The 20,359-nt window shown below is 44.2% G+C and overlaps 1 long non-coding RNA gene across 1 annotated transcript; it reads right to left on the bottom strand.

Moving 5' to 3' along the window:
- Positions 1-5,873: 5,873 nt before the first annotated feature.
- LOC309660305 lies at positions 5,874-19,210 on the bottom strand. The gene is made up of 2 exons (XR_014263329.1): positions 11,174-19,210; positions 5,874-10,863 (listed from the first exon to the last, which is right to left on the bottom strand). It is a non-coding gene; the product is annotated as an uncharacterized lncRNA (long non-coding RNA).
- Positions 19,211-20,359: the final 1,149 nt, after the last annotated feature.

The following is a 20,359-nucleotide window of genomic DNA, read 5'->3' as shown; positions in this document are numbered from 1 at the left end:
TGATTAGCGATGCTGAGCATCTTTTCATGTGTCTGTTGGCCATCTGCATTTCCTCTTTGGAAAAATGTCTAGTCAGTTCTTCTTGTCTATTTTAAAATTGGGTTGTTTGGGTTTTTTTAATATTGAGTTGTATAAGTTGTTTATATATGTTGGATATTAATCCCTTATCAGTCATATCATTTGCAAATATTTCCTCCCAATCAGTAGGTTGTCTTTTGGTTTTGTCGATGGTTTCCTTTGCTGTGCAGAAGCTTGTAAGTTTAATTAGGTTCCATTTGTTTATTTTTGCTTTTATTTCTTTTATTTTAGGAAAGGGATCCAAAAAAATATTGCTTCGATTTATGTCAAAGAGTGTTCTTCTTATGTTTTCCTCTAGGAGTTTTATAGTATCCGGTCTTACATTTAGGTCTTTAACCCATTTTGAGTTTATTTTTATATATGGTGTTAGAGAATGTTCTGATTTCATTCTTTTACATATAGCTGTCCAGTTTTCCCAGCACCATTCACTGAAGAGACTGTCTTTTCTTCTTTGTATATTCTTGCTTCCTTTGTTGTAGATTAATTGACCATAAGTGTGTGTTAATATTATAAATCTTATAAAGCACATGTATTCTTATAAAATATGAAAGTATAAATTCATATCAATGTTTTATATGTTGGGGCTCTGCATGAAATTAAATTTTGAAAAGAGTTCCTCTGCTCTCCCATTATCTCATTTGATCTCACAGCAGCCACGGATAGTGAAGGTTTCATTATTATTCCCATTTTACAAGTAAGGAAACAGAGGCTCAGAGAGGTTAACTAACTTTCCCAAGGAAAATAAATAAATAAACAAGTGAATAAATAAGCAATTAGGAGGCAGAGCTGGGACTTGAAACCAGTTCTCCCAACTGCAAAGTCAAACTTCTTGCCATTATACCACACTGTCCTCTCTATTCATTCCCAAGCTCCTGGGAATGTGTGCATCAAGGCTGGTGCTCACCCAGAAGGCACTCAAGTCCAAGACAGACTGAAAGTGGTCGGTTTTGGGTGGAGGGTGGGAGGAAGCATCAGTAGTTGCCTCCTCCAGCCTGAGAATTCTCTCAAGGGCCCAGCAGGCTGTCTGGGGAGTGTTAGTATGTTTTCTCCCCAGAACCTAGCAAACCCAGGACTCCTTCCAGGAGTCAGGAGGGCTTTCCACCTGCCAGGAGCTCTGAGAGAGGGAGAGGAGACCAGATTACTCTCAAGCCATTCTGCAAAAGCTATTTTCACTTGGGCTAAGGGTCTTTAGTCTGCTGGGGAGGAACTAAAACATAAACCTCTTTTTCAGGGTGGGGCATTAATGCTTCCTTTGGTTTCAGAGGCTTGAGTTGAGGCAGGAAGATATAAAGTTGGCCTTATAAGCTTTTTGAAATTTGTATTCCACTCATCTTGCAGAATGAATCATTAGAAGACGCATGACGGGCCTCACTTATGGGCATTCACAACAACAGTCACCCGGAGGGCCTCATTAATGGGCATATGCTGCACCTGATGCTCCCTGTTCCAGCCCCTTGGGTCCCCTGTGGCAGTCAGAGTGAAAGAAATATCAGCAACTGCTCCCCCACTGCTCTCCCTGGTGTTCTCCCAGGGACACTCCAGAAATCTTGGGGCTTTGCTTCACTCTCCCTCCCACAATGCATTTTGTGAGTATGATGCTACCTTTTTCCTGGTGGTGAAATGCACCTCCTCTCCAAATGTTTTGTCTGTCCAGTACTGCACTTTCCTTCTCTTGAGATAACTATTCCCTGAACACTGCTTCCCCTTCACTCAGCCTTTCCAGGGAGAGCTGCCACCTGTTTACTGAGCCACACCCCCAGGCAGATTTGATTGGTCCAGGGGTCAGCTTTCCCGTCATGTAGTACATTAGAATTCTCTCTTGATGGAGTACTAATAATAGCTAATATTTACTGAGCACTGTTCTAAACACATTAGTGATATTAACTGCTTAATCCTTATGAATTTCAATCTTATGAATTAGGCACTGTTATTAGCCTAATTTGCAGATGAAAAAACAGGCAGAGGGTTTAAGTAATTTGTTCAACTTTACTCAGCTGGAAAGTAGCAAAGCCAATACTCAAACCCAGGTCGTCTGGCATCCCCCTCCCTCCTCCCTCCTTCTCCCCCTCCTCTTTCCCCTGGTTGACTTAGAAAAAAATGCACAATGTGAGAATTTCGAGTTAAGTTTTATTTGGGGCAAAATGAGGACTGCAGCCTGGGAGACAGCATTTCAGATAGCTTTGAGAAACTGGTCCGAGGAGGCGATGGGGGAGCTTAGGATATATAGGAGTTTTGCAACAAAGGGCATGTAGTCGGGAACATCAAAAGATTACTGTTAATTAAAGAAACCAGATATGCTAAGTTTAAGGAATTTAGCACTTTTCTATGTATGGGAAGATGCAAGAGTCTGGGCTCACTGAGATCAGTCCTTTGAAATGCACCTCAGCTATCTGGGGCCGGTATCCTCTGTTTTTACATCCCGAGTTTCCTTAGGGCTCACCATAGGGAGTGGCTGCAGTCTGATGGCTGCTAGATGGCAGGTATTCTTTGCCTTCCTGAGTTCCCTCAGGGCTCACCAGCTCACCACTGGCAGTGGTTGTAACTGCTGATGACTGTGACATCCTTTGTTTACTGATACGGCAGCAATATTCCATTTATCACCCTTTTCCTCTCAAAGTTTTAAACAGGCAGAAAGGTTGGCAGACTGGTATAATGAATTTCCATACACTCATCACCTATTTTTAACCAACTGCTAACATTTTGCCATATTTGCTTCAGCTATTTTTAAAACCTCTAATAGATAAGGACTTAAAAAATTAACATTGCCACAACACCATAATCACACTCGACTAAATTATAACAGTAATGTCTTCATATTATCTAATACTCAGCCCATGCTCAATTTTTTTCTGATCCTAGCAAAAATGTCTTTTTTACAGTTCTTTTATGTAAATAAGGATCCAGAGTTTACACATTGCATTTGGTTGATACAAGTCTTAAGTCTCTTTTATTTTATTTTTTTGTTTTGTTTTTTTGAATTTTTTTTTATACAGCAGGTACTTATTAGTCATCAATTTTATACACATCAGTGTAAGTCTCTTTTAATTTATAGCACTCCCCCGTTTTTTGTTTTTTTAACATCTTTATTGCAGTATAATTGCTTTACAATGGTGTGTTAGTTTCTGCTTTATAATGAAGTGAATCAGCTATACATATACATATGTTCCCATATCTCTTGCCCCGTTTTTTAAAGCCATTAACTTGTAGAAGAAACACAGTCATTTTTCCCACAGTATTTCCCATGTTCTGGATTTGCTGATCATGTTCTGGTGGTGTTGTTTAACGTGTTACTGCGCTGTAAACCAGAAGTTAGATCTGGCACACTGCTTACTGTAGCACAGCTGCGGGCGCTTCTCCACTCCCCTTAGCATTCATTCCTATTGAGTCAGGAGGTAGATGGGCCCCCAGGGCAAATGGTTTGAGTTCGTTCCTGTGGACCCATACTCTGTGACAAGAATAACAGGACAATTGAGAGAGGAGGCTGGGCCCTGCCCAGATAGAAGATAAGAGACCACATATTCCTCATTCTAGAAGTCAGGAGACCTCTCCGACTACACATGCGCAGAAAGGCTCCTTGGAGGTCCAAAGGGGAGTGATGCCAAGTGACTAAATCTACCCATAGGCCTCTGCCGTAGAATCCGTCTTGGCTAAGAGATGTGCACGCACACCTGGGAAAATCCCGAGATATACCAAATACAGACTTTGAACCAGGCAAATCAATGATTGGCCAAAGGAAACCCAGAAGAAATGCCCCATATAAGTGACTTAAACTGCCACGAGGACACGACTCACTCTCTGAGCCCGCCCACGTGTCTATCCACACATACTGTACTCTTTTCTTCTCCTAATAAATACTTGTTTCACTACTTTCCATCTTTGTGGAAATTCTTTTTCTGCAAAGCCGTAGGGCCAGGGCCTTGTCACTGACCGCTGGTCTAGTGGCTAGAATTCGGTGCTTTCACCGCTGCAACCCGACCTCAATCACTGGCCAGGAACTGAAACCCTGCTTCAAGACACTGCAGGCCAAGGCCACCCGAGATCGCTATATGCCAAAGGTTGGCATCTTGCTGCCTAAGGACTTTTTGTCTCACTGTGAAGCACGCTTACCTGTGCTCTGGGCAAGTCAGGAATGCAGGAGAATCAATGTCCACAGTAGCAACCTTCAACCAATGAACCAAGAGTTGGTGAATGAAGTCCCCAGCTTCCTTATCCCTCAGTTGGGATAACTCTGAAATTTGTTCTATGCTGTCCACGTTCTCCAGTGAGGTTGAGCTGTACCTCTCTCACTTTCTCTCTCCCCTATTGGCATTTTCTGGAGACATCTCCCAACTAAACTCCTTAAATTGAATCCTAGTCTCAGGGTCTGCTTCTAGGGCTACACAGATCAAGACAATTAGATCCTGGTTCACCTTTTTTTTTTTTTCTTGCATGCTGTGTGGCTTGAGGGATATTAGTTCCCAGACCAGGGATTGAACCTGCGCCCCTGGACTGTGAAAGCATGGAGTCCTAACCACTGGACAGCCAGGGAATTTTCCTGAATACAATTTTTACAAGAAATGCAGGATAAATGTTTCATTGACTTTTCTTCTTTTTTTAAATATTTATTTATTTATTTATTTATTTATTTGGCTGCGTCAGGTCTTAGTTGCGGCATGTGGAATCTTTAGCCGCGGCATGCGAACTCTTAGTTGTGGCATTCTAGTTCCCTGACCAGGGATCGAACCCCGGGCCCCCTGCATTGGGAGTTTGCAGTCTTAGCCACTGGACCACGAGGGAAGTCCCTGACTTTTTTCTTTTTATCAGTTTCTAGAAAAATGATTTAGTGTCCCAGAAACCTTCAAAGGTGACAAATGATGAGCTTTTTATTTTAAAGTATAATTATGAACTCTTTGATTTTTATACTTTTGACATGTTATTATCCACTGCTGTCACTATTTTTTTTGATGCTTATATTTTCTCAACTTTGGCTAGTGGGGCCTGATCAAGTTGACCGCTGTGTCATTTTGACATAACCCCTGAAGTCTTCAAGACTTGATTTCAGGCAAGACAAGAAGACTTGGGCTTATCTTGTACATTTCCAGCTCCAGACTGCATTAGCCATTTCTCCAATTAATTCTGGTTCCTTTTAGTAGGAAATGGTATTTGAGAACACAGCATGTAGCAGTGCTCCGTGCTACCGACTTGTCATTTCTTCTACGTCTTTTTGAACAGAGCTGAAAAATATGTATTTCTCAGAAAAGAAAAAATATAATATTTCTTAAAAATTAAATTAAAAAATAAAATCTATTTTTTTCTCTATATTAGAGTTTATACTGTTATTTCTGACTCAAAATATATATGACAGAACTTGCCCTTAACTTCCTGGATTTTTGTTTTTGCATCTCATTGGGTTTGTATCTCTTGTCTCTTATTCTGAAAATTTTCTATCTGAAAAACATGAATATAGGGACTTCCCTGGTGGCACAGTGGTTGGGAATCCTATGAAAATGCAGGGGACACAGGTTCAAGCCCTGGTCCAGGAAGATCCCACATGCCGCGGAGCAACTAAACCCGTGCGCCACAACTACTGAGCCTGCACTCTAGAGCCTGGGAGCCACAATTACTGAGCCCACATGCCACAAATACTGAAGTCCACGCACCTAGAGCCCATGCTCCACAACAAGAGAAGCCACCGCAATAAGAAGCCCACGCACAGCAGTGAAGAGTAGCCCCCGCTTGCCACAGCTAGAGAAAGCCCGTGGGCAGCAACGAAGACCCAAGGCAGCCAAAAATAAATAAATAAATAAAATTTAAAAAAAAACTGAATATAATGACTCATTTGCTTTATCTATCTATATTTATCTATCTATATGCGCGGCAGGCTGCATTAGTGGCTCGAATTTTTCACTCTATGTGTTTCTGCATACACACCGCTTGCCACGTGTCTTTTTCAGTCTTTCCCTAAAGAAGTGCAGTCTGTTTTACCACTCTTTGAATCTGGGCTGGTCTTGTGCCTATCTTTGACCAATAGAATGAAGCGGAAGCGATGGTATGCCAGTTCCAGGCCCAGACATTAAGGCTCCTTAGCTATTTCTGCTTACTCATTTGTGCCTGGGAACATGCCTGGTCAAGCCTTCTAGAGACACGTGGAGCAGAGCCAAGTTCCCCCAGTCATTCCAAGAAGTCATTCCTAGATCAGCCAACAGCTATATGGTTCCATTATTTTGTTTTGAAAACATAAGCAATTATATATATATGTATTCATATCTCTGTATTACTTTCCTAGGTTTGCTGTGACAAAGTGTACCGCAAACTGGGTGGCTTAGAAATTTGTTTATTCTTTCACAATTCTGGAGGCTAGAAGTCTGAAATCTAAGTGTTGGCAGGGCCGTGCTTCCTCTGACTTCTCCAAGGAAGAGCCCTTCCTTGACTGTTCCTAGCTTCTGGTGGTGGAATCCTTGGCATTCTTTGGCTTGGAGCTGCATTACTCCAATCTCTGCCTCTGTCATCACATGGCCTGGGGTTCTCTGTCTCTGTGTCTGCATTTCCCTCTTATAAGGACACTGGTCATTGGATTAAGGTCCACCTTAATCCAGTATGACTTCATTTTAACTTGATTATATTTGCAAAGACTCTATTGTTTGCTGGTGTGGGGAGATCCACCCTCCCCGACCCCAACACACACACACGTAGTAGAATTGGGTTCAGAGCCCCTTAGCAGGTTATGGAGCTTCTCTAGCCAAGGACTTTGGCTGTCTGGACAGAGGGTACCCGAGGTCATTCCCCTGACCCTGGCCTGAGATCTTCCCTTTGTACCTGGAAACCTGTGCCTCCCACTCCTAGAAAAGAGATTGCTAATCTATCATTCCTGCTCCTCACCAGCCCCCCTCCACCAACTCCAACATCTGGCTCTGCCTGATGAAAAGCCAGATTATTCATGACTCCCATTCAGCATTTCTGGTTAAAGCCACATCCCACAGCTGTTTGTATTTTCATCAGAGGCTTTGTCAACCTTTCTCCACTGCCCCCAAAGCCATGTTTAGAGGGAAGATTTCAATATGGGACTTTCAGATCATCAGCAGCCTATCTGCAGGCTTGTTTTTATCCCCTTCAGTCTTCTTATTTCTAGGCATGAAGGAAGCAGATGGGAGCCATGGAGGGAAGCAGGATCACAAAGGGGGTCCAAGGTTGGGTTATTTCCTCTCAGAACAAATTAATTAGTGTCTGAAGAAGCCTGAGTCAAGCCTTACTGGAAGGGCTGGAGACAGTGGAAGGGACTTAATGTGAAAAACGAAGACCCTCCTGAATTTGGCCTAGAGAGTTCCAAGCTCAGTTGTCTATTTGCTCCACCTCTGCTGCTTGGGGGGCATTGCTGGGGCATTCAGGACGACCTCTCCCATCTACCTCACACCTTCTGAGGTCCAGTTGGCTTCCTTTATTCTAACTCTGACCAGCCCAGAGATGGTGTAACATTTGTCTCTGTGGAAAGACGACGGCTTGGAGTCAGGGTGAGACCTTTATGTGGGTCCTGGTTCCACCATGATCTAACTATGACTTTGGGCAAGTCATCACTCTTCTCCAGAACTCAGTTTCCTAAATTATAAATTGGGAACAGAATCTCAGCCTTGTCTACTTCACATGGATGTTGTGAGGATGAGATGTGATTGTGGAAATTCCCTGTTTATTTGTCTGACCTACGCACTCCATGCTCCACAGGACAGAAGTATGTCTTACCTCTTAATTATTGTGTTCCCAGCACCTGGAAGAGTGCCTAGCATGGGAGCTCAATAAACACATGCTGAATAAATCATTGTAAATGTGTCTCATCAGCTGTCAAATACCATTACACAGGATTATGTTTAATGTTGTTCCGTCTGATTTATGGGAAGACCCTCCATGCACTTCTCACTGCATCTTGAGTTTACAGATCCAGTAAACTCATAGCACAGACCCAGTGTGGGTCTGCCCCTCCAGACTAGAAGCTCCTAGAGAGCAGGGACATCTCTGCATCTGTGCACCTAGCACTGTACCTGGCACACAGCTTTAGAAATGTCTGAGGAATTAATGGATGGATGAACAATGCAGAGTGGTTAAGTGGTTTGCCTGAGGTCACTCAGCTAAGGATTATCAACTGAAAAGCAAAACATTTTTAGAAAGTTGAATAAATACGCTATGAACTCAGGTTTTTGCTAAGTATTTTCCACTACCTTATACCAGTTGTCCTGACTTCCAGTGCTATGTTCTCTCCGTTGCCCTCTCATGAGTGCACCTCACCCATCCCATGCTGTCCAGTAGTGGGATTTGAACCTCTTGGTGAGGGCAGGTCATTCTACCTGGAACCCACCATGTAAACCCTAGCTGGATGCTCCAGGGAAGCCCATCAACTACTGCTATTATTGCTACCACTGCAGGGCTAGAAGTTAGAGCAACAAAAATTGAAGTGACTTGTCTTGGCTTGGGTTTTCCTGAAGCAAGACCCTGAGACATAGATGTGAATGCAGAGTGTTTTGGGAGTGATCCCAGGAAACATTCACGGGGGTGGGAAAGTGAGATAGGGAAAAAAAGAAAGCCAATAAAGAGATGTTATCAAGCCAGCTACCACTGTGGACAACTGGAGCCCTGTCCTGCTGGGGAGCCTTAGGAGGTGGCGTGAGACATGCCTTAGAGTCATCTCAACCGAGGGCGAGGAAGCTACGTGCTTATGCCCGACCCTGTTGTCATTCGTGAAGGGATGCTCCTTCAACTCTCTGGTACTTCTGGTTTTCCAGGCATGCAGATGTTCTAAGTGGCAGCCTTGGAGTATGGAGGTGAATGCTAAGGGTATGTGGGCAGAGCCCACTGAGGTCTCATCAGAGTCCCAGCCTAGCTTGGTGTCCTTTGAGCCTCATCCTAATCTTCTGTAAAATAGAGGTAACAACCCACCTCCCCAGCTGGGCTGTGGTGAAGTTAGAGGAGATGAAGTTATGTGACATCACTTACAAGGTGATGATTGACAGTTATGACTAATGACAAGTCCTGCTCTTCTAGTACATTAAAGAAAGATTTAGAAATCAAATGCCAAAGCGAAAGCTGGGCAGGTCACTCCAAGGGGGGATGGCTTTAGATTTAGATCTTGATGAAATTTCTGAGTCGTGTAATGACGGAGGCAGGACCACCCCAGGCTGTGCCCAATTACTGGTCAATTCACACCCAACCCATACCCAGACATCTGGGAGGAAAAAATCACTTTCATCTCAGCTCCAATTCTTTTTTTTTTTTTTAATTTTATTTATTTTTGGCTGCGTTGGGTCTTCGTTGCTGCACGCGGGCTTTCTCTAGTTCTCTACTCTTCATTGTGGTGCACAGGCTTCTCATTGCGGTGGCTTCTCTTGTTGTGGAGCACATGCTCTAGGTGTGCGGGCTTCAGTAGTTGCAGCACGTGGGCTCAGTAGTTTTGGTCTGCGGGCTCTAGAGCACAGGCTCAGTAGTTGTGGCGCACAGGCTGAGTTGCTCCGCGGCATGTGGGATCTTCCCGGACCAGGGATCGAACCTGTGTCCCCCGCATTGGCAGGTGGATTCTTAACCACTGCACCACCAGGGAAGTCCTCAGCTCCAATTCTTGGCTCAGTTAGTACTCCCCAGCAGGCAGAAAATGCCAGAGAAGAGAGACAAAGCTACTGAGATAAAGAGGGGCTGTTTACTGTTTGGCAGGAAGGAAGGACAGGGCAGGATGTGGTCAGGAACAGATGAAACTGCCCCAATGGATGCAGATCATTGAATGAATGGCATGTATGATTTACATGCTCTTACCCTTGAAGATCTAGAAGTTTCAGAGAGTGGGGAAAGGAAAGGAGAATGAAGGAAAGGACTAAAAAAAGAAACAGAGGTCTCTGTTTATTCTGCTCTTTCTCCATTACTGGCCAAGGCTGCTGGCAATAAACTCAGCAAATCTATTTGATGCTAATCTTGTTGGAAGAATTTACTGTAATTTGGTTCACTGGGGGGATAATCAGATTTGTGTAAACTTTCATAATAGTCTGCAAAAGCTTCATATCTCTTGACAGATATGGTCTTTAAAATGCCTGTGCTATCATCTTAGGATAGGAGAGGAGAGACTGTGGGCTGTTGAGGACCTTGGTTTTAGCGACCAAAGAGGTGCACAGACCTGCTTTTTTCTCTGGACCCCCACTCTCAGGCCTTCACTCTACCCCTTCCTCATCGCCTGGCTCCAAAGCTGATAGGGTTCCTTTGGTGAGTGGGACTGATAGTGGCCTGGAGCAAGGGTATCTTAAGGATAAGAGGGTAGTTACTCCCGTCCCCAGGTCTAATTGTCCAGTGATTCCTGATCTAATCAGCCAAGAGTATTACCTTTAAAAATCTTTGTTTTGCAGTCCCTGTAGCAGCAAACTTGATTCTTACCAGTATTTTTATAATTTTCCAATTACTAATAAAATTATTTCTGTTTTATTTTAAAGACATAAAAATACTTATTCTATGCACTTTTTCATGCCTAGAAAACTTGCCATGATTAACAACTATAATAAATAGAATAAGCGTAATAAACATGAGCTATCCCTCTTAGAAATAGTTGGTATTTTTTTTGTTTGCTTATAACAATGGGAACTGGATTCTTGGAGCAAATAGTGGGAAGTTAGAGGTGAAAGGGAAAAACTAGGATCTGGGAGGACAACTGGGGCAACTTGTGCTCCTTGTAGCATGACAAGGTCTGGAGGGCATGAATTCATATTTTATTTATGATGACATGAAACTACCAATCTCCTTTCCTCAAAGAAAAACACAGACCCCCAACTCCAATCAAAACCAAGCCTAGGGCTTCCCTGGTGGCGCAGTGGTTGAGAATCTGCCTGCTAATGCAGGGGACACGGGTTCGAGCCCTGGTCTGGGAGGATCCCACATGCCGTGGAGCAACTAGGCCCGTGAGCCACAACTACTGAGCCTGCGCGTCTGGAGCCTGTGCTCCGCAACAAGAGAGGCCACGATAGTGAAAGGCCCGTGCACCGTGATGAAGAGTGGCCCCCGCTTGCCGCAACTAGAGAAAGCCCTAGCGCAGAAACGAAGACCCAACATAGCAATCAATCAATAAAATAAATAAATCTTTAAAAAAAAAAAACCAAGCCTAAATATTTTACTATAAAATGCAATTCTCTGTGGCTCATTAAAGCTGAATCTGGCCTCTCTGTACCCTGACACCAAATTAAATCTCAGAGACAGAGTTTTGTGTGAAGTAGAAGAGAATAGCTTTATTGCTTTGACAGGCAAAGGGGACCACACTTGGCTAATGCCCTCAAAACTGTGTGCCCCGACTTGGAGGGGGTAGTGAGGAGTTTTAGAGTAATGGTTCAAAGAAGGTGTGATCAGCTCGTGGACATTCTTCTGATTGGTTGGTGGTGAGGTAAGTGGGAGTCTGCATCATCAACCTTCCGGTTCCAACCAGTCTGGGGTCTATGTGCTTGTGGGCAGCACACAGTTAACTTCTCCCACCTGGTGGGGGTTTTAGTATCTGCAAAACAGCTCAAAGATACTGTAATGTATATCCCTTGAGGTGGAACCGGGACCCTGCCCCAAGGCTGCACTGTTGTTTCTTGACTCTTCCTCCCATGTTTCTGGATCCCCTCCCTTCCTTAATCAGCAACTGTTTGAACCTGCCCATTGGAATTCAGGGAAGGTCATGGAGGCTGAATGAAGCCTGCTTCCTGCTAACAAGAAAATGGGGGACACAAAGACCTTTGTGCCCAGGAGCCCCCACCCCCGCCCACACAGGGTCCTGCTCAGTTTCACCATCATCATCATTTGGGAATGTGTGCATGTGTGCAGTTAGGATCTGAGAAGCCAGGGGGAAAAGCGTTCTCAGGGGCAGGGCTCTGAGACAGGGGGCTGTATTGGTCATCAGCCCGGGTGAGGAGAGCTAAGGCCAGAGTACTTTCAGAGAGGTTAAGATTTGCTGCAAAGAGAAAAATAATCAAAGTTGATATCAGATCTGGTATGGGGCTGGGGGTATTGGGGAATGATACGTCTAAAATGACTGTAGGGTTGTTAGCTTGGGGAGGGGGAAATGATGGTATTATGAGAAATGGAACCATTGGGAAGGAGGAACATTTAGGTGAGAGTATGATTAACTCAGGGTTGGGCACACTGAGAAGTGGCTTTGGGGCAACTAACTGAAATGTCCCGCACTAAAGGTTGGCATAGGACTGAACATTTAGGGCAGAGATAGAGAATTGAGAATTATTCACATAAGGAACCTTTAGTGAGCCCCTGTTACATGCCAGGAGTTCAGGTAAGTGCCAGGTGGAGAGGTGCCTGGGAGCACAGTCAGAAAGTGGGGTGATTAATGCTCGGACTTTAGATCATACGGATGCATGTCCCAGTTCCCACTTTGCCACTTACTAGCTGTGGGACCTTGGGCAAATCATTTGATGTTTTTAAGCCACAGTTTTCTCATCTTACAAAAAAGTAGAAGAGTGTGTCTGGCACACAATCATCAATAATAAAGGCAGTTCTCATGAGGATTAGTGAAGATAACGCATATAAAGTGCATAGCATTGTGTCTAGCATACAGCAAATGCTAAAAAAAAATGTTACCTGTTATCATCAGGAAAACAATACTTTTGAGCTTAAGGTACCCTAGTCTAATGGTTATGAAAACAGCAAGGGTGTTAGGAGCTCAGCTGAGCTGGAATAGATAGAGACAGACAGAGACAGAGCGGTAGCTGAGCAGTCAGTTATCTGCGTAGCAACTGTTGCAGGAAGGGGGACCCCTTCCAGGGCCCGAGAGTGGGCTCTTGTCTAACACTCGGAAGTGAATTGTCTGAGGAGACACATGTGCTGACAAAGCAGGAGGCTTTATTGGGAAGGGGTGCCCAGGCAGAGAGCAGGAGGGTAAGGGAAGCCAGGAGGACTGCTCTGTCACGTGGCTCACAGTCTCAGGTTTTATGGTGATGGGGTTAGTTTCTGGGTTGTCTCTGGTCAATCATTCTGACTCAGGGCCCTTCCTGGTGGCTTGCGCATCACTCAGCCAAGATGGATTCCAGTGAGGAGGATTCTGGGAGGTTGGTAGGACACGTGGACTGGTGTCTCCTTTCTCCTTTTGACCTTTCCCAAATTCTTCCAGCTGGTTAGTTCCGTGTTCCGTACCAGGATCTCCTCTTGTTAAGATAACTCATGCAAGTGGTTACTATCGGGCCTGGCCCAGGTGGGTGGTTTCAGTCAGTGGTTCCCCTAACACAACTGTCAGGAAAGAAGAAATTTTCCTCTACCCTTCTAGGTTCTTCTGGCTGGTCTAAGAAGATTAACAGATTAACAGGAGAAAATCACTCAAAAGTTTAATAGTATGTATGCATGGGAGAGACCCAGAAAAACTGAGTAACTGACCCAAATGGCCCAGACTCTCACCTTAAATACCACCTTCAGCTAAAGACAAAAGAGAACGTTGGGGGTAGGGGTTTGGGATTTTGAAGGCGAGCAACGCAATTGACATGGAGTTGGAAAAGCAAAAGTTTGGTAAACAATTGTTTGCTGAGCCATGCAGAGGCAATGGGACACAGAATTTTAACAAATTTCTCTAGGTTTCTCCCAGTCTACACACCTAGATCATACTACAGTTATCTGTGGTGATGGCTGCCTTCCTGGAACAGGTCCTCTATCTATATTCTTTAGGCAGTTAGGGGGAAGTTCAAAGTTTCTTCCTGAGGCTTTTGGGCCTTGATTGTTTTCAGCTCAAAATAATCTGCATGCTGAAGAGACATTTTGGGGTGGCAAGTTTTGCCCTCCTACATAACCAACCAAAAATGAAAGCCTTAAGCCTCTAACCACTTACTGTGATGGCAGAAGAGGCTAAAACTGTAACTGAGCAGGACCCTATGGGGCCTTCCCGGGACAGACCCCTCCCCCATATCCTCTGCTGTAGCTCCTCTCTGAAGTACCTAGATAATGGTATCTGATGCATATTTCCTGAGTTTTCAGGTGCTAAAACCACCACCAAAAGGAAGTAATTAACTACTTGATGATCATGAGCACTAGTCCCCAGACCTTCTGGCATCTAAGGATTGATCACCACCAACCAGTCAGAGAATTGTGCACCAAGCTGATCACATACCCTGGGATGTCCCTCCCTCACGTTGCCTTTAAAAATGCTTTCCTGAAACCCTTCTGGGGTGCTCAGGGTTTTTGAGCACAAGCCACCCATTCTCCTTGTTTGGCTCTGCAATAAACCTTTCTGTGCATCGGGTTCAGTAACAAAACTGAGGAAGTGCTGACTCCCTCTGTTCCATTTTCCCCTGTGGAGCCACCAGTGGAGGGAAAGGTGGCTCAGCACAGGTGTGGGGTCATCTCACTGTTGAGAGGTAGGGGGAGGGGAGCGAGGAGGAAGTATGAAGAGTGTAAAAGTCCTGAGCACTGAGCCAGGGTAGGGAAAAGCGTCTTAAGGTTTCCCCTCCTCCCCTGCAAGGAGGCCTGGGCAGAAGAGCCTGAAGAGGACCTGGCCCAAGGCCTCAGATAAAGAGACATGGGAATGAAGTTACTGGATGAAGAATGTGAATGTGTGAAAGAGCGTGACTGGCCAGGGGCCGGAGTCCTTGACTGAAACTCCCCTTAGAGTTTCAGTGTAACACACTGACTGGGCCAAGTCTGCTGTGGGGAGGGCAGCCTCTCCCGTAGACCTGCCAGGTAAAGCCTTTGTAACTGCCCAAGGTCAGGCCTGAAAAATCACACGTGGGTTTTTAACCAGGAGTCCGACTCCTCAGAAGGTACATGATAAAGGAATGTCAGACCAGCAATGTTTCTGTGACTATAAAGCTGGGCCAGTGAATGTTAAGGTTAGAAACAGGAGGCCTGAGCTGTGAATGAGTTAGCCTGGGCTCTGAATTTGGAGTTCTAATCAGCTTTGCTAGGACAGTTTAATTCAACACCTTTCACTGACTCTTCTTGGTCCCTTTCCTTTCGGAGTCATAGAGAGGAAAATATAACTGAAACAAGGTGACTATGTTTACATTCTGACTATCAGATCTGTCCCCCAGGCTGGTAGTTACCTGCAAGGCCACTGGCTGTGAAAGTAACACATTCACTTTAGTGTGAAGAGAACTCTAGGGTTTCACTCTGTTTAGCAGGAGTAGAAGACAGCCCTGGGGAATGGAAGAGGTTTCTCTGTTACAAAAGTGTTGGCAAATGAGTTTTCAAGTAATTTTCTCCCCTTTGTCCTTTAACCCCAGGAGATTATCGAGATAGTTACTGACAGTTCTTGTAATTTGCATTTCAAAGTAATGTATGCAAAAATAATACGTTTCAGCACATGCTTCAATAGCATATTAAAACAAATTGGCTTTGGGTCCTGCCATTTATATCTTTCTCATTCTAACTCCAAGTCCTTTAATGCATTTAGGAAAAAAAGAGGAGGAGCATTTGGGAGGAGGTGGGGAAGAGAGAAAAGTGGAGCAGGGACCTATAGAGCCCGCTGTGTGTGTGGCTAGAGGGGGTGGGCATCTTACTCATCTCGCGTGCCCAGGCTCAGGCCTGTGGGATTCAGAGACTCCAGAGTGAAATGGTTGCTGTGAGATAAATGCGGGAAGATGTCCTATCCCCTGGGAAAATGAGAGGAGCCCTCCTTAGGAATCCCCCCACCACCACCACCACTACTATCATCACTCAGGCATCCTGTGGTCTCTCTCCCTGGTTGTATTTAGATGATGTGGTTGTCTATGGGGGAGTCTTAGAGGGGATAGAAACTGCAGGTCAGGAGAAGTTCCCCTTGTCAAAATATAATTTTCAAAAAGTAAGACATGACTCTCATGTAAATATATAGTGAGCATTGATTTAATTCATTAATGAGGGAAGGAGCAGAATGGTAAAGTCATTTCAAAGAAAAGTATGTGAGGCAGTAAATATAGCAAGAGAAAGAAAGATTGCTAAGTTAACTACAAAACTTGGTTAATTTCCTCAGGGCAAGAATACTGTAATGTTTGGACCTATCTTTTCTACTGGATAGAATATATTTGAGTCTCTACTGGACAAAAAAAAAAAAAAATCATTTACAACTTATCAGTCATGTAAAAGTTAACATCTAACTTTACAGAGTGTGGGTCCCTATCAACATCAGACAAAGGTATAGTCCCTCGGGAGTCAGGAGATGCATAGGCAGGCTCGCTGGGAAATGCTCTAGTATAAATTTGAAAGTGTATGCAGCAATATATATATATATATATTTTATAAATTTATTTATTTATTTATTTTATTTTTTAGCTTTGGCTGTGTTGGGTTTTCGTTGCTGTGTGCAGGCTTTCTCTAGTTGCGGTAAGCCAGGGCTACTCTTTGTTGCGGTGCACGGGCTTCTTATTGTCATGGCTTCTCTTGTTGCGACCATGGGCTCTAGGCATGCAGACTTCAGTAGCTGTGGCACGTGGGCTCAGTAGTTGTGGCTTGCGGGCTCTCGGGCTCAGGCTCAGTAATTGTGGCACACGGCCTTAGTTGCTCCACGGCATGTGGGATCTTCCCTGGCCAAGGCTCAAACCCATGTCCCTTGCACTGGCAGGCAGATTCTTAACCACTGTATGCAGCAATATTTTTGCCTTATTTACAAGTTTTGGATAATTTTTCTTAACACCCCGAAGCACGCTCCAACCCCACCATAGTTTTATAGTTCAGTTATTTGGCTGGTATCTCTCTGAGTGAGCAGGGTGGGAGTGTGGGCTACAAAAGATTCCAGGCACGAGGTTCACCTAGACCCTCTCTCTGTCCTAGTCCTCCCAGCTCTTGCATCCCACACCTACACTCAGTCACTGGAAATGAGACTATAGGACATCGAGATATTGAGGCCAGGATGGGAACCCTGTAGCTTTTGCTGGCTTCACACTGGGGCACAAATAAGCCCCTTGCTTCAGTAGAGTGAGGGTTTCTGCCACCCGTCCCAAGGCAGAAGAAATTCTTACAGTTGAAGGTTAAGGGCCTGGAGCCAGATCCCCAGCCCTGGGGCCTGTGTGTTTTTGAATTACCCCTCCTCCTGCCACCCACACACGTCCCTCCCTGTACCCAAAGAAATTCTTACAGCCTCAGCAATAAACAGATGTGCACAGTGCTGAGAACTGACAAAGGCTCTCTCGACCAAATTTTAGTCAGGCTCCTCTAAGCCTTTTCTCAACTAGGCCTTGACCTTGGCCCCCATCTTGTGTCCTGCCCTGTGGCCCTGCCTAGCCCAGTCTTAGCAAGGAGCCCTGCTAAGTCAGTGTGGTGACAATTCCCCCACCTTTGACATCGGATGTTCCTCATCCCCACCTTTGATGTGTAAGTTTTGGACCTTGCCTTTAGCAAGGATCCCGTTAAATCAGTTTAGCAAGATTCCTTCCACCCCTGATGTGTTCTCTTAAAAATTTTCCATCCACTGACCCCCTCATTCTGCTGATTGGCCATAAATCCCCAGCTGCCTTTGCTGTACTGGGAGTGGAGCCCAATCTCTCTTCCCTATTGCAATAGTCCTGAATAAAGTCTTCCTTACTTATTTAACGAGTGTCAGAATAATTTTTTCTTTAATGGAACTAAGACTAAAGTAACGTGTATCCAGTCCAAGTCCAGTCCTTCATGCTACTCTCAGATCCCCACTGTCAGAATGAGTCTCCCTCCCCCCAGGTCTCCCACTGGATTTTGTTGCTGCCTCCATTAGGGCATCAACAAGGATGGGGCCCCTTGTTCAGAAAGCAGGGAAAAGTACCATTAAAGTTACTAAAATAGAAAGCCCTTATCTTTCTTTCTTTCCTTTCTCTGTTGACTTGTTACAATGTTTATTTGCTATTTAATGCCATTTTCTTTCTTCTTTGACTTTCTTGAATTAGCCAGCCTCTAATACTGAAAATGATGACACAGAAGGAAAGGGTAAAACAGGACCACTCATAGTGCCTTTCGCTTTTTGTCCTTCTTTAGTCATCGACAAGCTGTAAGTAGGAAGTGTTGGTAGGATGTGCACATATGAGGAAGTCAAATGAAAACAGCTGAGTTAGTTTTATGCCTTTCTACTCTTTTGGTAAGAAAAAAATATGTGTAGATGCACAAACTATGAAATGTGAATTATGTAACTTTGGTGATTCTGCATATGAACTAAATGACCTTACATTTGCATTTTAAACTGGAGTTGTGCAAAATAAAGATGAACAGTAAAATTTATGTTAATAATTCAAAATTTTTTTAAGTTTTTTTTTTTTTTTTTACTTAGAATGACATTAAATAACAAATAAACACCATAACAAATCAAGAGAGAAAGGAAGGGAAAAAAGAAAAGGGCTTCATATTTTAGTAATTTTAATGGCACTTTTTCCCTGCTTTTTGAACATGGGGCCCCATCCTTGTTGATGTTAACAGGCTGGATCTGATGGAGAGGCTGAATGCTGAGGGAAGGAGAACCGGGACGTGATCAGAGCAAGGCCAGGTAAACAGGCAGGGTGCAATATACAAGTGAAATTGTCCTGTGAGTGAAAGATCCCATAAAATGCTCCTAGGAAATTTTTTCTAATTGGCTCCCCACACCCCCAATAGGCTTGAAGAGCCATATACTTATGACAAAAAAATTTTAAATAAACTAAAGTGTTTTACATTGCTTTAGAAATGAAATATATTTTCTTTATAGTTTATTTCTTTAACAGTGAATTAACATCAGCGTGACCATAAAATAAGGAAAAGATAAGGCTAGACTGATACTTCTGGTGGGTCGGCTGGGTGAAATTCCATGAGTTACCCTTGGAGGCTTAGTCTAGAGCCCACTCTTCCAAACCTTCCAGCAGGTGTATAAGCACCTCATTCTCTGTATTAAATTTCTCGCTGCTTAAAATAGCTAGAGTGGTTTGTTTCTTGGGCAGACCCTGACTGATAAATGGGTTTGAGAGCACAGGTCAAAGGGAGCAGTGCCAGAGACTCGATATGATGAAAACTGCATCCTGCATGAGAGAATAGAGCTGCCCTTTGCTGTGAGCTTCTCTCTCGAATCAACTTAATCAATTAAGCCCATTTACTCCTTTATCATCCTCCGCAGAAAACCAGAAGCGCTAGACATTGGGCTCCATTTCAGACATTGGGAAATTAATATCTGCTGGAGAAAGCGGAGGCTCAGCCCAGTCTGGTTTTGTCTGGGATATGATGGTGGGACTACTACTCACATGGCGGTTTAAAAACCCTCTTCGTGAGCCTTGCAGAAGTTTTGCTAGAAGCCAGGGTGAGGTTGGATAACACCACTAGGCCACACCTTCCATCCATGCAAGATTTATTTTTTTATTTCCTGAGGCAAAAACCTCCTACCAAAAGCCTCCTACCTTATTTCCTGAAGCTAATTTCCCTTTGGCTGACACTGTGAAGCAAAATGTATTAATACCCATGATGGGTGATCAGCATCCAATAAATAATGCTGGTTGTTCTAATGTACCTGGTATGAAATATTCAGAGCTATTAATGCATTTCAGTTTAAATCATCACCAGGGCTTTGGTCCAAATCAGCGGTGAGCTTAGGTTCTATCATCTTTTTCTGCAGAGATCAGATGTAGAGTGTAGGCTGAGGGTTCCAGGAAAAGGCACCAAGGAGCCAAACCTCTGCAGAAGGTAGGGGGCTATGCAGTGCAAGAAGATGTGATGGGGGAACGGCCAGAGTCCTTGCTTGGGGCTCAGGACTCCTGTCCTAGCCTGGCTGCACTGAAGGACTTGTTAACCAAAATTTCAGAAGCAGGGACCTGATTGAAATAAAGAGGCATTTATTTTGGATTTGTTAGGACCGCAGCCCGGGAGACACAGATTCAAGCAGCACTTGAATTGTGTTCTGCTAGACTACAAAATGGAGAAAGTTTATAAGGGCAAAAGCCTCAAGGTCACAGTTAGTTACATGAGTTGTTTATCAAGAAGTATAATTGGAGCTGGCAAGAAGTAAGGGTGCTTATTTAGCAAGGATGATTGGGGTCTGAAATGGTTGCATAGTTACAAGGGGGAACAACCTTGGGACACAAGGTTGCAGCTAGCAGATGTTTTAAAATGGCTGGTGTTCTTCGGTTTGGTACAGTTCACAGAAAGTTCAAGTTCTTAGTGGTGCAGGGACATGTCAGACCAGATCCTCCATGGCCACCCAACTCCATTTTTGATGCCTGAACTATGATTACTCCATCAGGATTTCAGTGTCATCATACTGGGGTCATGGGAATCATACTGGTCATCATGGGGTCGTGGGAAGCCAGATTGGAGCATTATAGGATGTCTTCCCCAGTCCTTGATTGTAAGCACTTAAAATGCCTTCTGTCTCCTGAGGCAGTAGAGGGAACATGGGAGAGAGGGGGAGTCTATATAACCA

The sequence above is a fragment of the Balaenoptera physalus genome, assembly GCF_965194825.1.
Source record: "Balaenoptera physalus genome assembly, chromosome: 1".
In the NCBI taxonomy this organism is placed as follows: domain Eukaryota; kingdom Metazoa; phylum Chordata; class Mammalia; order Artiodactyla; family Balaenopteridae; genus Balaenoptera; species Balaenoptera physalus.
Note: the sequence above shows the minus strand (reverse complement) of the source record. Positions and strands in the feature narration are given on the sequence as shown.